The sequence below is a fragment of the Notamacropus eugenii genome, chromosome 1, assembly GCF_028372415.1.
Source record: "Notamacropus eugenii isolate mMacEug1 chromosome 1, mMacEug1.pri_v2, whole genome shotgun sequence".
NCBI lineage: Eukaryota > Metazoa > Chordata > Mammalia > Diprotodontia > Macropodidae > Notamacropus > Notamacropus eugenii.
In genome coordinates, this window is record NC_092872.1 from 247197176 (window position 1) to 247212922 (window position 15747).

Here is a 15747-nt window from a genome sequence, read left to right on the forward strand (position 1 = left end):
GAGAACCAAGACATCAGGGAGATGATCATATACGTCTCAGCTGATGAAAAGTGGAGACTGCTAAAAATCCAGTGTCTGTCCTCTACAATGGAAGCCAATGGGAGGAGTTTTGTATCAATCTTCTACTCCTCCAATCAGAGAGGAGAGAAAGCTGAGAGAAGTATTTTCTAAGACAACATGATTTAGTTGCATGCTGATGAGATTATTAGTGATGAAGTTATTCTGGCAGGAGGATCTAGTTCCATGGAGTTGGAAAACAGGCAGAAGTAGCACACTGCAAGTGGAGCATAAATCCTGAAACTTCATTGACATTGTTACTTGTTTCAATTCAATTGTTTTTTAGTTCAGAATTTTCTAAGCAAATATTTATATCTTTTGAAAAGGCAATAATTTTGCTTCTACTTGCCCATGCTTATTTTATTAATGTTTAATTGATTTTTTTCATTTTTAAAATTACAAACATTTACAGATTATGCCCACTCCAAGAGAGGCTGCTTTCAACAGAGTAAAAGAAGTGAAATTAGCCATACAATGATCTTATGAGGAAACATATTCACCATTCCACATCTGTAACAGCTATTCCCCGTTTTTTATTTTTATCAAATTGTATTTGAATTAACAGAAATCAAGAGAGAGAGGAAGAAACAGAGAGAGAATAAGACAGAGAGAGGTAATACTCTTGTCATACTAGTACCCCCTAATCACAGCAATTAGTCTTCCATTGTTCCCAAATTGTGCAAGATGCCACATGCAAAGACCTGGAGTCAATGCTCAAATTTCCTATGAATCAATACCTGGACAGTATCTTTACTGATTCACATGACTTTATGTAAGGGGCGCTGACCTCCACATGAAAGGAGTGTTGGCAGTTTTACAAAATAAAAGGAATTGGCATGGATCCCATGCCTGCCAACCCCAAACATATAGGAGGACTGTTCTGAATGGGCAGAACCAGTCTAAATAAATTATTACTCCATTCGTTTCTTTCCACACATAGTAATCCATTAACAATTTTAGGTTTAGCATTAATAACAGGCAAAGGTAAAAACCTGGTTTTCTAAATAACATAACTTTTCCAACATCTTTTAGTTTCAACAAAATTCAAATTACAAATTGCTTTCTCTAACATCATTTCTGGATTATAGAGTAAAATAAAAATCTTGATGGTTCTAACTTTTACTCAAGAAAATTTCACATCTGTGGCCACTCCTTAAAAATGTTTTTGAAAGAAAAAGTTGTGAAACTGCAAGTGGAAGTGAGGGAGACTCTGGAACAAAGTCCAGCGGCGCCAAGTCTCCTCCTTTTCACCTGGGAGTTTCAAAGCCTTATCTCTGAGGTGTCTTTTCTCTTCCTTCAGTAGGTTTCTCAATTTATCAGTTAACTCTTTAACACTGTCCTGCAAATTCTGCACCATCTGTCTGTTCTTCCATCTCTCTTCTAAGTTTAGATATATGAGTGCTGGCTGCCTTTCTGGGCTATTGTCCCTTGTACTACTCTCTGACTCTGATGGGCTGTCTGTGAGGATGTGATGAATGTTTTCATTTACACTGCGTTGCCACCGTCTTCTATGAACACATTCTTCAGCATGTTATATAGAAAGAATGTGTACTGACCCTGACTCAACTTTTGTGAGCTTTGCCCCATTTCAATCTTACTCACGGTTACACCTCTTCCCACCGAGCTGAATTGGGCACGTCTTCTCCTGCGTCTGCTTCTCGGATCCGCTTTCCGGAGGACTCAGTGAGGCAGACAGGCTACCATCTCTTGTTGCACTCAGGTATCGGCCTTTGACCCTGTCCTGATAGCTCCTGTACACTGTCTAGGCTTCTGGAGAGCCTGACTCACTCAGGGGGGACTGAGGGACCTGATTCCCTCAGCTGAGATTCCTGAGGGATCTAATTTCCCTTGGCTGAGTTTCTTAAGGGACCTAATCTCCCTTGGGTGAGTTTCTTAAGGGACCTAATTTCCTTTGGATGAGCTTCCTGCTCCTTCCCCCCTGCTTGTGGCCCCACGTTGGTGGGCGCCAAGTTGCTATGGTTAGGCATAGCTTACTGAGATGAGCAAGTCTTATGCCTGGCCAGCAGGTTCCTCGTCCTCCTGTGGAGCTCGCGAGTAAGAGAATGAGGCGGGAGAGCGGGTCAGTGAAGCAACTCCGATTTATTCAAGCAACCACTCTGATTATATAGTCTCTGCCAGCTAGCCCAGTGAACCATGGTAACACACCTAAACAAACCCGAAATTATAGAAATGAACACAAGCTGGAACTATAGTGACAACAACAAACCAGGGGTGGTGCCGTCCCTTCCAGCGCCATCTTGTTAACCCTTCCCTGCTCCGGACTCAGTTTACCTGATGTCCGTCAGTGTGGCGTCCCAGATGGTGTGGAGGTCAGCGCCCTTTACAACTTTAGGACTCTCAACCAACACATAATTTGTTTATTTATGGTCCAAATTTTCTTTTCATTTAACTAATTCATTACAATGTACCCTGTCACCAAAACAGGAGAAGTGAAGTCAGTTCCAAACACAGAATCACAGAACCTTGAATTGGATGTGATATCAGAGACCATCTAGTACTCACACATATCTGAATAAGAATTCCCTCTATAATACAGCCAAAAAGTGCTAATCCACTTGAGGCTCTCTATCCACTCTCCCAGGTTTCCTATGGGAGAAAAATTGAGGGTGTAAAAAATACCTTAGCAAACTCCTGCTTTGTGAAATATACTGCATAGAGGAGGAGCCAAGATGGCAGACTAGAAAGACACACTTACGCAGGGCCCTCCCCACAGCCCATAAAATACCTGTAGAGAGGGACTCTCAACAAATTTTGGAGCAGCAGAAGTGGAGAACAACAGAGTGGAGGAGATTTCCAGCCCACGGTGACCTGAAAGGCCCATAGAAATGTCAGTTGCGCTGGATGCAGAGCTGAGCATGAAGCCCAGCCCAGCCTTGGGAGGAGGACACCTCAGGGGTGCAATCTCCAGTCACAGTAGCAGGGCCTCAGATCCCTTGGCCCGCATGTGCCAAAGGTCAGTGACAGGGTTTTATCAGCAGGCCAGGAAGGGAGAAGGGCTTTCCCATAGCTCCGCCAGCAGGCAGTGGCCACAGAGCCTGCATAGCAGCCCATACAGGAGCTCCATTGTTGGAGCGTAAAAAACCCTGGGGGCACTGAAGAGCTGAGTCTTACCTCAGCCCTGAGTGGAGGCCCTGGGCTAGCTGGTCTTTTTCTCAAACTGAATGGTCACCCTGCCCATCCAGCTTATGTGAAAATCAGACTCCAGGGCTGGCTTGGTGGGACTGGAGGCCAAGTGGCTGTGGAGAGGTATCTGCTAAGATTCTGGGCACAAAAATCCCTCTCTGCATCCAGACCAGTACACGCTTGATTGTGCCACCTTGGAGGAACTGAGATCTCACAGATTCCCAGAGTATACCCTACTCTTGACAAAGGACCCAAAAGTCAAGTAACTGGTTGGGAAAATGCCAAAAAAGGGAAAAAGAAAATAAGACCATAGAAGGTTACTTTCTTGGTGAACAGATATCTCCTTCCATCCTTTCAGATGAGGAAGAAAAATGCTTACCATCAGGGAAAGACATAAAAGTCAAGGCTTCTATATCCCAAACACCCAAAATAAATATTCAATGGGCTCAGGCCATGGAAGAGTTCAAAAAGGAATTTGAAGAGGTAGAGGAAAAGCTGGAAAGAGAAATGAGAGAGATGCAAGAAAAGCAGGTCAACACCTTGCTAAAGGAGACCCCCCCCCCCCCAAAAAAAAATGCTGAAGAAATATACTGCATAGAACTGTTCAATTTGCTCCTGGCATTCCAAGGCTGAGGTGGGCAATGAAGCAATCCACATGCATCATGGAAATCTTGACTTCTCCACTGACCTGTGAGCCCCATATTTCCAGAAAATGACAGAGGAAGGTCATCACTCAAATACTGGTTCAGTTCTCTAAGGCCTAAGAGCAAGCAGTAATTCTCTGTATGCCACACGAGCTTAGGGACGTTCTCCTCTTTTATCTGTACTGAAGTGGTTATACTAGTCAGACTCTAAGGTCTCTTACAATTCTAGTATTCCTGGATTCTACTGTAAGTATGTTGGACCATTATATTGCTATGGACTCAAATGAAAAATAATTACTGAGGAATATTAGAAAAAGTCTCATTTTGTAATTGCATTGAGCCATGATCTTTTCACAGCTGGAATGATGGCTGCTGATGCACTCACAGCAATCTTTAAATTTTTGGAAGTGCTGGCAAATATAAGAAGTATTAGATTCTTTTCTACTTGGTACCCAGAGGACAAAGTGATGAGAAGGAAGCTGTCTAGACGTTGCATTTAAGTTAGCTATGAGGAAACTCTTCCTCACTATTCAAGTTGTCCATAAATGTACCAGGCTTCCTCCAGAGATCTCACTCTTCTGGATTTTAACCAGACACCTAAGTTGTTTTAGAGGGGATTTATATGCAGGCACAATGTGATATGCATAACCTATAAATTTTCATCCATCTCTGAAATTCAGCCTAATAAAGACATAGAGATCATTTCCCCCGAGAGGTGGCATTGGCAAAAAACAAAAAAAAAAACAAAAAAAAATATATTGAAGGGTTTGCATCAACTTGTGAATGAATAAAATATACAAGAGTACTCTTTAAAAAAAATAATTGATATTCTGTTTTTACATTTAAACGTATTTGTAGGCAATTTTATTTGTAGATTTATCTTTATTTATAGATATTTATAGATTACTCCCACTTCATGAAACATCCTTGTAACAAAATGAAATTAACAATACGTTGATTTCATATGAAAAGTCATGCAGCATTTCACAACTGTAACATATTCACCTCTCTATTTAAAAAAAAAAAATTAATAGAAAATCCATTGCCTCTCCCTCTCTCTTCCTACACTCATTGAAAAAAAGGACACATTCTATTTAACCAATATGTATATTAAGCAAAACAAATTTCCTCAGCGTCCATTTGTATATATTATAAATGTGTGTATACATATACATATGTGTACGTATATGTGTATAATTAATACATAATATTCAATGGCATGTGTGATTTATTAACTTTTGACAATTCCAAACTTCTTTCAAGAATAGTTTTACCCACTCAAAGGAACGCTGTCAGTCCATCAATGAACCAATTTTCCCACAAACCCGTAATGTTAATCAGTTTCTTTATTATTTTATTTGCCACTATGATGAGTGAGGTGAAATCTCAAAATGCCGTCATTTTTTTTTCCTAATTAGTAGTAAATTGCGGTACTTTTCAGATTACCATTACTATCAGATATCCATTACTATTACCAATTTCTCCTTTGAAATCTATCTCTTAATATCTTACATCATTTATGAATTGAGAAATGGCATTTTTTTTCAAAAATTTGAATCAGCAAAACCACATGATTATCTCAATAGATGCAGAAAAAGCTTTTGACAAAATACAACATCCATTCCTACTAAAAACATTGGAGAACGTAGGAATAAAGGGAACTTTCCATAAAATAATAAGCAGTATCTATCTAAAACCTTCAGCAAGCATTATATGCAATGGGGATAAGCTAGATGCATTCCCAATAAGATCAGGGGTGAAACAAGGTTGTCCATTATCACCACTATTATTCAATATGGTATTAGAAATGTTAGCTGTAGCAATTAGACAAGATAAAGATATTCAAGGAATTAGAATAGCCAAAGAAGAAACTAAGTTATCACTCTTTGCAGATGATATGATGATTTACCTAGAGAATCCAAGAGATTCAAGTAAAAAATTACTTGAATTAATAAACAACTTTGGCAAAGTTGCAGGGTACAAAATAAACCCACACAAATCCTCTGCATTCCTATATATTAGCAACAAAGTTCAACAGCAAGAGATAGAAAGAGAAATCCCATTTAAAGTTAGGGTAGACAGTATAAAATACTTAGGAGTCTACCTGCCAAAACAAACCCAGGGACTATATGAACACAATTACAAGACACTTTTTGCACAAATAAAGTCAGATTTAAGTAAGTGGAAAAACATTAGTTGCTCATGGGTAGGCCGTGCTAATATAATAAAAATGACAATTCTACCCAAATTAATATACTTATTTAGTGCCATACCAATTAAACTATCAGACAATTACTTTCTAGAGCTGGATAAAATAATATCAAAATTCATTTGGAAAAACAAAAGGTCCAGAATATCAAAGGGACTAATGAAAAGAAATGCTTGGGAAGGTGGCCTAGCGCTACCAGACCTTAAACTGTACTATAAAGCAGCAATTATCAAAACCACTTGGTATTGGCTAAGAAACAGAGAGGTAGACAAGTGGAATAGACTTGGCACTCAAGATGCAGTAGGCAAGGAATATAGCAACCTTCTGTTTGATAAACCCAAGGACCCCAGCTTCTGGGATAAGAACTCATTGTTTGACAAAAATTGCTGGGAAAACTGGATAACAGTGTGGCGGAAATTAGGCATAGACCCATACCTGACACCGTACACAAGAATAAAGTCCAAATGGGTACATGATTTAGGTATAAAGATTGATACCATGAATAAACTGGAGAAGCAAGGAATAGTGTATTTATCAGATCTATGGAGAAGGGAAGAATTCTTTACTAAAGGAGAGATAGAATGCATTATGAAATGCAAAATGGATAACTTTGAGTACATTAAACTGAGAAGTTTTTGCACAACCAAACCCAATGCAACCAAAATCCGGAGGGATGTAGTAAATTGGGAAAAAATTTTTACAGCTAAGCTCGGGGATAAAGGCCTCATTTCTAGAATATATAGAGAACTGACCCAAATGTATAATCATACAAGTCATTCCCCAATTGATAAATGGTCAAAGGATATGAACAGGCAATTTTCAGAGGAAGAAATTAAAGCTATCTATAATCATATGAAAAAATGCTCTAAATCACTATTGGTTAGAGAGATGCAAATCAAAACAACTCTGAGGTACCACATCACACCTATAAGATTGGCAAACATGACAGAACAAGAAAATGATAAATGCTGGAGAGGATGTGGGAGAGTTGGAACACTAATTCATTGTTGGTGGAGCTGCGAGCGCATCCAACCATTCTGGAGAGCAATTTGGAACTATGCCCAAAGGGCTACAAAAATGTGCATACCCTTTGACCCAGCAATATCGCTACTAGGACTATATCCCCAAGAGATCATAAAAATGGGAAAGGGTCCCACATGTACAAAAATATTTATAGCAGCACTCTATGTAGTTGCCAAAAACTGGAAGTCAGGGGGATGTCCATCAATTTGGGAATGGCTGAATAAATTATGGTATATGAATGTAATGGAGTACTATTGTGCCATAAGAAATGATGAACAAGAAGACTTCAGAGAGGCCTGGAAGGACTTATATGACCTGATGCTGAATGAAAGGAGCAGAACCAGGAGAACTTTATGCACAGCAACAACCACAGTGTGTGAGAGCTTTTTCTGGTAGACTTAGATTTTTGTAATAACACAAGAACTTCTGAAAAAAAAAAAATCCCAATGGTGGACCTCAAGGCAAAATGCCTTCCACACTCAGAGAGAGAAATATGGAAGTCACTCACATAATGTAGCAGATCATGTTTGTGTATGTGTATCTGTTTGTGTATCATGTTCTGATTTGTTATACGGATTCTTTCATTTATCTTAGTCTGACTACATAGCATGACTATAGTGAAAATATACTCAATAGGAAAGTATATGTAGAATCTATACAGAATTGTATGCAGTCGTGGGGAGGGAGGGAGGTAGTGGGGGGTGGGTGGGGAGGGATAAAATCGCAATTGTATGGCAGTGATTGTTAAACATTAAAAAAATAAAAAAATTAAAAATAAAAATAAAAAAAAAATTTGAATCAGCTCCTTAGTTATTTGGAAATTGGAATTTTATAAACAAATCAATTTAAGGAGATAAGTTGTCTGTAAAGATTTTTCTTGTTAATTATTTATCTCTCAATCATAGTTTTATGAGACTTACTTGTATATATACTTTTAAATTTTTATGTTATCAAAAATATTCATGTGAACTTTTATAAAGATGTCTTCCTTGTTGGATCATGAACTTTTATTTATCTATAGATCTAACAGATATTTTTTCCCATGTTTTCTATTTTTTTATACTTTGTCCTTTTATATGTAGGTCACCTACCCATTTGTAGTTATTTTTTGTATATTATGTGAGGTGTTAGTCTAATTCCTTTCATACTGCTATCCAGTTTTTCGATCACTTTTGTTCTTAAATAATGAGTACTTCGCTCAAGTAGCTAAGGTCCTTGTGTTTATTGAATTATACGTGGCAGCTAGGTGGGCCAGCTGATAGAGGACTGGACTTGGAGTCTGAATATGAGTTCAAATGAGTCCAAATGCAGCCTCAGGCACTTATTAGCTGTGTGACCCCTAGGCAAGTCATGTTATCTTTGTTTTCCTTAATCTACTGCAGAAGGAAATGGAAAACAATTCCAGTACGTTTGGCTAGAAAACCTATGGAAAGAATAATTCCCAGGGTCATGAAGAGTCATGCATGAATGAACAACAAAGAATTTCATACATTTTTTGGTCTGTTCCATTGATTACTTTTTCTTTTTTTTAAAACAGTACCAAATTGCTTTTTAAACTACTTATTTATTTTAGTTTTGATTTATCTAAAGTTGATAGGAATAAATTGAGACTCCATTATCATTTTACTCTTTTTTCTCCTCCATAATGCATTTAGATTTTTCTTTAAGAATATAAAAAAATATGCCATTGCATGAGTACATGGTGAATATTTAAATAAATTCACTTTACCTTTCAACAAAATGAAGTTAATTTATTTAACTCTTTCAATAAAGTCTATTTTTCTGATATCTTTCATGAAATTATAATGCACACCACTGCTTTTCTGTGTCCATCTGAGACATAATAGAGTTTGCTGCAAGCCTTTATTTCAACTATATATAAATCTCTTTGTTTCAAGTATATTTATTGGAAAAGAATTTTTTAAAATTACTTCATAATTAATTCCACTAACCACTTTAATTGTATAGGTGAAGTCAACCTGATGAGGACTGAAAGGGAGGTGTGAGATTCCTACAAAGACTGGGGTAACAGGGGCAGGTCATCTGGAGAAGAATTCATGGACTCGAGCATTGTTGAGGTCAAGGTAAAGATTAGGGAATATGCAACCTTAAAGGGGTACAGGGAAAGTTTATATAGGATTTTCTATAGTACCACTTGAGCCAGATAAGCTAACTAGGTGTTTTGGAGTGGGATAGGGAGTGGTTAAAGAGTAGTCAGTTCTTAAAGGAACATGCATTTTTGGTATCTACTGCTCAGGAATTTTACCCAAAATTCATTGAGAAATAGCCCAAGAGGGGGCTACATGGAGGTGTGGTTTTTGGCCTGAAATGTCACTAAGTCAACCAAAGGTCAGGGTTCAGGGAAAACCAGGTTGCTCTCATCAATATCTTGTTAGACAAGACAAATGTAAGGGAGTATAGGAATGTCTAAGTCTAGGATACATATGATTGGTCAGTGAGTAATAAATGTCCTTATGACCCAGTACACAGCCAGTTCAGTCAATATGCAGCTGACTCTAAGTGACAAATTCTAGAGGTGAAGCTGGCTTCTGTAGCAAGAAGAGAGATAACGGTTGTTGCTAGGACAGACCATGTCCTTGGACTGAGGAGAAACTGCCTAATATAGTATTTTGAGGGTAGGGAGAAATGTGATTTTTAAAGAGAAATGTGATTTTAGAATTGGGGCCCAAGGACATGCACCTAAGAACCCCATCAAACTCAAATACGCTAAGGGCTATGATAATTAATTGTTTACTCCACTCTACTTTATTCTCTTGCATTTTCCTTCTCTATACTTTTCCTATTTATTTGAAGTTATTACTCTTTTTCCCACTTTTAATCTTTTCCTTAGTATTCCCACTCCAAACTTAAAGCAAATAACTTCCTGAATACACTTTCCCACTTAAATTTCTCCTTTCCCTCTTTTTTTCTTATTTGTATCCCTCTTTACTTGAATATATTTTTTCATTAAAATCCATCTGTGTTCTGCACTCTTTTGACCAGTTTAGATTAAAGTTTAATTCAAGGGACATTGAATTTCCCCACTCTATCCATGCGTGTGTGTGTGTGTGTGTGTGTGTATGTCTACTTGTAAAAGCTAATTATGTCTTAACAAAACTCCCATTTTTCTACCATCTCTCTGTAATGTATATTCTCCAACTACCACTTTTCTCTGTTTTCTTACATCTTCAAAACAAAAACTATTTATCAGTCTTTGTCTCAGTTGACTTCCTCTATCAATCTCTGTTCCAAAAGAAATATTTTAGCATTATCTTCCATTTCCCTTAGAATGTAAACAGTTCTATATATTTCCAAATTCCTTTACAATTCTGTTTTTTCAAGAATATTTGAAAATCCTTTTTATTTAAAGTCTATTTTTATGCATAGATATAATATTCAATTTTACTAGGGAAGATATCCTTGGTTGTAGCCCTTTGCATTTTCCCTCATACTATATTTCACTCCATGTTCTCCATTTCTTGAAGTGAAAGCTAAAAATTCTTGTTTGGTCTTGATTGTAGTTCTTCAGCATTTTAATTCTTTGTTTCTGGTTGTTCTTAATTTTTTTTTTCTTTTCTTGTAGAAGCACTGGATATTGGCAACAACATATATAAGAGCTTTATTTTGGGGTTTCTTTTAGGAGGTCATCAGTGTATTCTTTCCATTATCAATTTTCCCTCTCATTTTTATATGTTTGGATATTTTCTTTGATGATGTCTTGAAAAATGACATCCAAGTTCCTTTTTTTAAATACTTGAAGACTTTTAATAGATATATTCAATATACAAAAAGAAATAAAATATTGCTAACCAAAATGTTCATAAATGAGCTATATTGGTTAATCACATGTAATTACCAAATGTAATATACCAAATGTAATACATTAATGATATTGATTCTCAAAACAATTAGACTAATGAAGTATATAATTAATGCTAAAATTATTTAGGAGAAAATTAAGTTTTTAATTTATTCAAACTTCAATTTGGATGAAAATTTTCCTTATATAAATAAAACCCAAAAATCTGAAATATCAAAACTTTGTAAGAATAATCAATGTAATAGATAATAATAATAATATATGATTTTTTACTAGTTCTGCTTTTCAAGGATAAGCAATTTTTAAAAGAACATTTATTTTTAAAAATCTGAAAGGCAAAATTGGATAAATTTTGACAAAATTCATATTAAGGCCTAAAAATCTTTTTTCTAACCAAAATTTTATTTTATTTATTATTATCATTATTATTATTTTATTTGTTTTCAATGTTCTACAGTCACTTCTATATAAATTAGATTTTTCCCCTCCTCCCCCTTTCCCTATCTCCCCACTCCCTCCCTGAGACATCATATAATTTTATATACCTTCTAAACATACATTCCTATTAAATACATTTTGACCTTAATCATGTTGCATAGAATTAAAATGAATGGGAGAAATCTTTTAAAAAAGCAAAATATAGTACAAAAGAGAATGATCTTCATTCTATGATCAAATTCCACAGTTCTTTCCCTGGATGTGGAAGGCATTTTGCCTGAAGAAACCATTGGGAATTATTTAAGTCCTTGTATTGCAATCAAGTACAAAGTCTACCAGAAAAATTCTTTGCACACTGTGGTTGTTGCTGTCTACAAAGTTCTCCTGGTTCTCCTCGTTAGTCTCAGCATCAGTTAATATAAGTCTTTTCAGACCTCTCTGAAGTCCTCCTGCTCATCATTTCTTATAGCACAATAGTATTCCATTACATTCATATACCACAATTTATTAGATCATTCCCTAATTGATGGGCATTCCCTTTATTTCCAGTTTTTGGAAACCACAAAGAGAGCTACTATAAATATTTTTGTACATGGAAGACCCTTTCCCATTTTTGTGATCTCTTGGGGATCCAAGCTTCTTTTTTTGTTTTGAAATACATGTCATCCTATTATAATATAAGGCAGATTTATAAAATAAGACAGAAATTTTTGGGAATCTGAAAACTCACACTGTCAATGTGAGTGAAAAAAAAGTCTCTCCCTCCACCCATAATTGAGATCTGATTCCAATTAGTTTTCTTTGTGAAAAACTATTAATCCCAGAGGGCAGGGGGATTTGTGACCCACCAACTATTCCTTGTAATTGTTACACAGTAAGTATTCACTTATCTCACCTTGATCTATTTTCTAGGTTATTTTTTCATATCAAATATCATGCTCTTTCTTCAGTTTCATTCTTTTGACTTATTTGAAAAATTCATGTTGACTCTTAGAAACATTGATTTGAAACATTCTGATTTCTAGAGAATTTTTACTACAATATAAATCTTTTGTTAAACTATGGGGCTTTATTTTCAATTTTCTGCTCCTTTTCTTCAGGGCAGCTTGTGGGGAGGTGAATAGAATATGAGATTTGAAATCTGGAAGCCTTGAATTCAAATTGGGCCACAGAGGCTTACTAGCTCTATGACCCTGAGCAAATCACTGTAACTTCTGTTTGATCTCAGTTTCTTCAACTGTAAAAGGTACATAATCATAGCATGTATTTTCCAGATTGATGAGAGAATCAAATGAGATCGTATTTGTAAAAAGTGCTTAGCACAGTGCCTGGCAATAGTAGTACCTATCTAAATGCTTATTCCTTTTCCTTCCATAGCTCTCATTTGTTTTTTAATTTTTTAAATGCATTGCTTTTCTGAACAATTCTAATTGTTCTCATGGGCATGCTTTTTTTCTTTGAGGGTTTGGATTACAGATTGTTCGGGGGTATTTTTGGAAATTTTTGAATTCTGGATTTGTTCTTTGATCATTCCTGGCACAATAAAAATCTTTTTTTTTCTGTTTGATCATTCATTTTTGTTGCTGAGACCTCAAGGGTTGAGTTCTAGATGGAATCATACTGGTAGCCTTTTCTTTTGCTTTTTCTGTTGCCACAGTTACCAAAGTTTTCTAGTACAATCAGCCTTAGTTGAAGCCCTTTCCCTTGGATAAGGAGAGTAAGGAGAAAGCTTTTCTTTACTTCATAGTTATATCAAAGGAAGTCCTCTTATAGTGTAACAGACCTAATCGAGGCCTTTTCCATTGCATCTGAAGCCTATCAAGTTCATAATAAAAATTCCAATAAGGCTCACCTAAGTATTTGACATCAGAGAGAATAGGCAACCATACTTCAAATGAATTATCTCTTAGAATATGACTTTACAACAAATTCTTTTCTGCTTAAACCATGAATCTGACATGCTAGGGCCCTTCAAATGCTTTTGTGTCATTCTTTGGATACATTCTGATTTTTCCTTCATTAAAAATCTTCAAGAAAAAATGTAAACAGGGAGTTAAACTGGTTCACATAGGACCATATCCTGAGTTCAGGAGCATTGCCTACCAAGAGAAATGATATGCAAACTTGTCCAGGCTGTGATCCATGTACAATTTTGTGATTCAAAAATATTCCTAAACTCATTTTTCTAAGCTGTATCATTTTGCCAAGAGGCCAGCTATTTCCTAAGAAAGGAACATAACTTGTTGAGGGCTATTTTCACATCCTTGTTTCTCAGGGAGTAGATCAGAGGATTCAATGCTGGGGTCACTACAGTATAAAACACTGAAGCTACTTTGCTTTTATTCAGAGACTGACCAAAAGCAGGAATAATGTATATATAAATTACAGTGCTATAATACAAGATAACCACTACAAGGTGAGAGGAACAAGTGGAAAATGTTTTCTTCTTTCCTTCCTTGGTCCGGATCTTCAAGATGCTGGAGATGATGAAACCATAGGACACCAGGATGAGCAGAAAATTGAAAAGAGCAAAGAATATGTCTGCCATAACTACCAGTACCTTGTTGACATAGGTTGAAGAGCAGGCAAGAGGCAGTATTGGATGAATCTCACAAAAAAATTGTCAATAACATTGGGGCCACAGAAAGACAAGCGAGCAGTTATGATGATGTGGATTGTTATATTGATCCCACTGACAGCTCACACTGTAGATGCCATGAGGTAGCAAGCTGTCTTGCTCATTATAGTGGTATAATTGAGGGGCTGGCAGATGGCTACATAATGATCATAGGCCATGGCTGTGAAAAGCATGTCCTCATCCCCCAAACACAAAGTTAGGAAATATATCTGAGCTATGCAGCCACCATAGGAAATGGTGTTCTTGGTTATTAGGTTCTGCAGCAACTTTGGTACTATAGTGGATGTAGAGAGAACATCCAACAAGGCCAAATTTATAAGGAAAAAGTACATGGGAGTATGGAGGCCTGGACTTAAACTAATGACAGTGATAATGAGTGAGTTGCCTATGAATGCCACTATAAAAAGTACTAAGAAGAAGCTGAAGATAATGATCTGAACCTGTGGATTTTCAGAGAAACTTTGTAAGATGAACTCAGTCACTGATGAATGATTATATTTTGTAGCCATATGAGTAGGTTTTTAGGTTTTCTTTTGAGAGTGTACACCCACAAAATTCAACTAATTATATTGTTGTTATATTGTTCACTAAAAAGACAAAAAGCAAAGATTTGAATTAAAATTAAGCAAAGTAAAAGTGTTTTGATATTCCAAGATCAAATTTTGACAGTCATCACACTATATTATATGAAAGAGCAAAAAAAAGTGAAGTATTATTTGCTTAGTTAGATGTTTTCTCAAAGAATTAATTTTCCTCACAGAGTTAAATAAAACAGAAACTCAAATACATACACACACACACACACACACACACACACACACACAAACACACATACATCCAATCTTTCTCCAGAGAAATCATGTTCTCTTTGATCTGACATTTTATAGCACCTTCCAAACTATTGTTGAAAGTTCCCCATACTACCCCAGTTCTGAGGTGAGACCAAACAAGTTACAAGATACAATTCATTTATCTGTGTCTGGGGTGTGAAGGATGGTCATAACTGGGAATTCTCTGAACTATTATAGGCCAGAACCAAAATTGATGCCCAAGATATATACTTGAGGTAAATGTCTGTAAAGTGGTGGAAAGCATTACTGTATCTGCAATGGAAAATGGGACAGAACTAGGATCAGAAACAAAATGCAAGGGTCATACAGAGAGATTTGGCCCAAAGGTAAGTAGTTAGGTGGTACATTGGATAAAGTCCTGGACATGGAGTTAGTAATCACATATCAGACACACTAATTATGTGATGTGGGCAAGTCACTTAATCTCTGCTGTTACAAACTGCACTTTACTTTAAACACTCAGTTTCTTCATAAATATAGTTCCCTTTCCCCTTCACAGTTCAACATATAGATTAAATGCAACTTCCACATAGAATTCACTTAGTATTCTACTGTGCTATTGCTATTTTTATGACTGTAGATGTGGGACCAGGTCTCTTTCAGTTTCCTCTAATCTCGTCACAGATAGACAGCTGTATCTAAAACACCCATCACTATGTATGACAATGGTCCTTCTAAATATCAGAAATTTACATGTCATTCTGAATAATGGAAATGAATCTTTAATAGAAGATTTATCAAGTTCACTCTGAGGTTATTGCAAACATGATTGAGATAAGCAAATTCAATCTTACCCCCAAGGATTTTCTTGTTCCATTTTGGCTCAGGTTGTTTAGTTTACCTTTTTTCCTACGTTTTCTTGATAATGTCCTCAGTGTCTGACAAGATATTGCTTAAACTTAAGATGAAACTATTATTTACCT

The 15747-nt window shown here is 36.3% G+C and overlaps 1 protein-coding gene and 1 pseudogene across 10 annotated transcripts in view; both read right to left on the reverse strand.

Moving 5' to 3' along the window:
- Positions 1–2149, reverse strand: part of LOC140517308 (olfactory receptor 13A1-like) — a 107870-nt gene extending 105721 nt beyond the window's left edge. For 9 of the 10 annotated variants that reach the window (XR_011971540.1, XR_011971538.1, XR_011971537.1 and 6 more), the window contains exon 1: positions 1660–2149. The gene's annotated coding sequence lies outside the window, so the exon portion shown is untranslated. The remainder of the gene's footprint in view (positions 1–1659) is intronic. The other variant, XM_072628448.1, reaches the window with a different exon arrangement.
- Positions 2150–13550: 11401 nt separating this feature from the next.
- On the reverse strand, positions 13551–14482 carry LOC140524872 (olfactory receptor 13A1-like; annotated as a pseudogene).
- Between the last annotated feature and the right edge of the window lie 1265 nt (positions 14483–15747).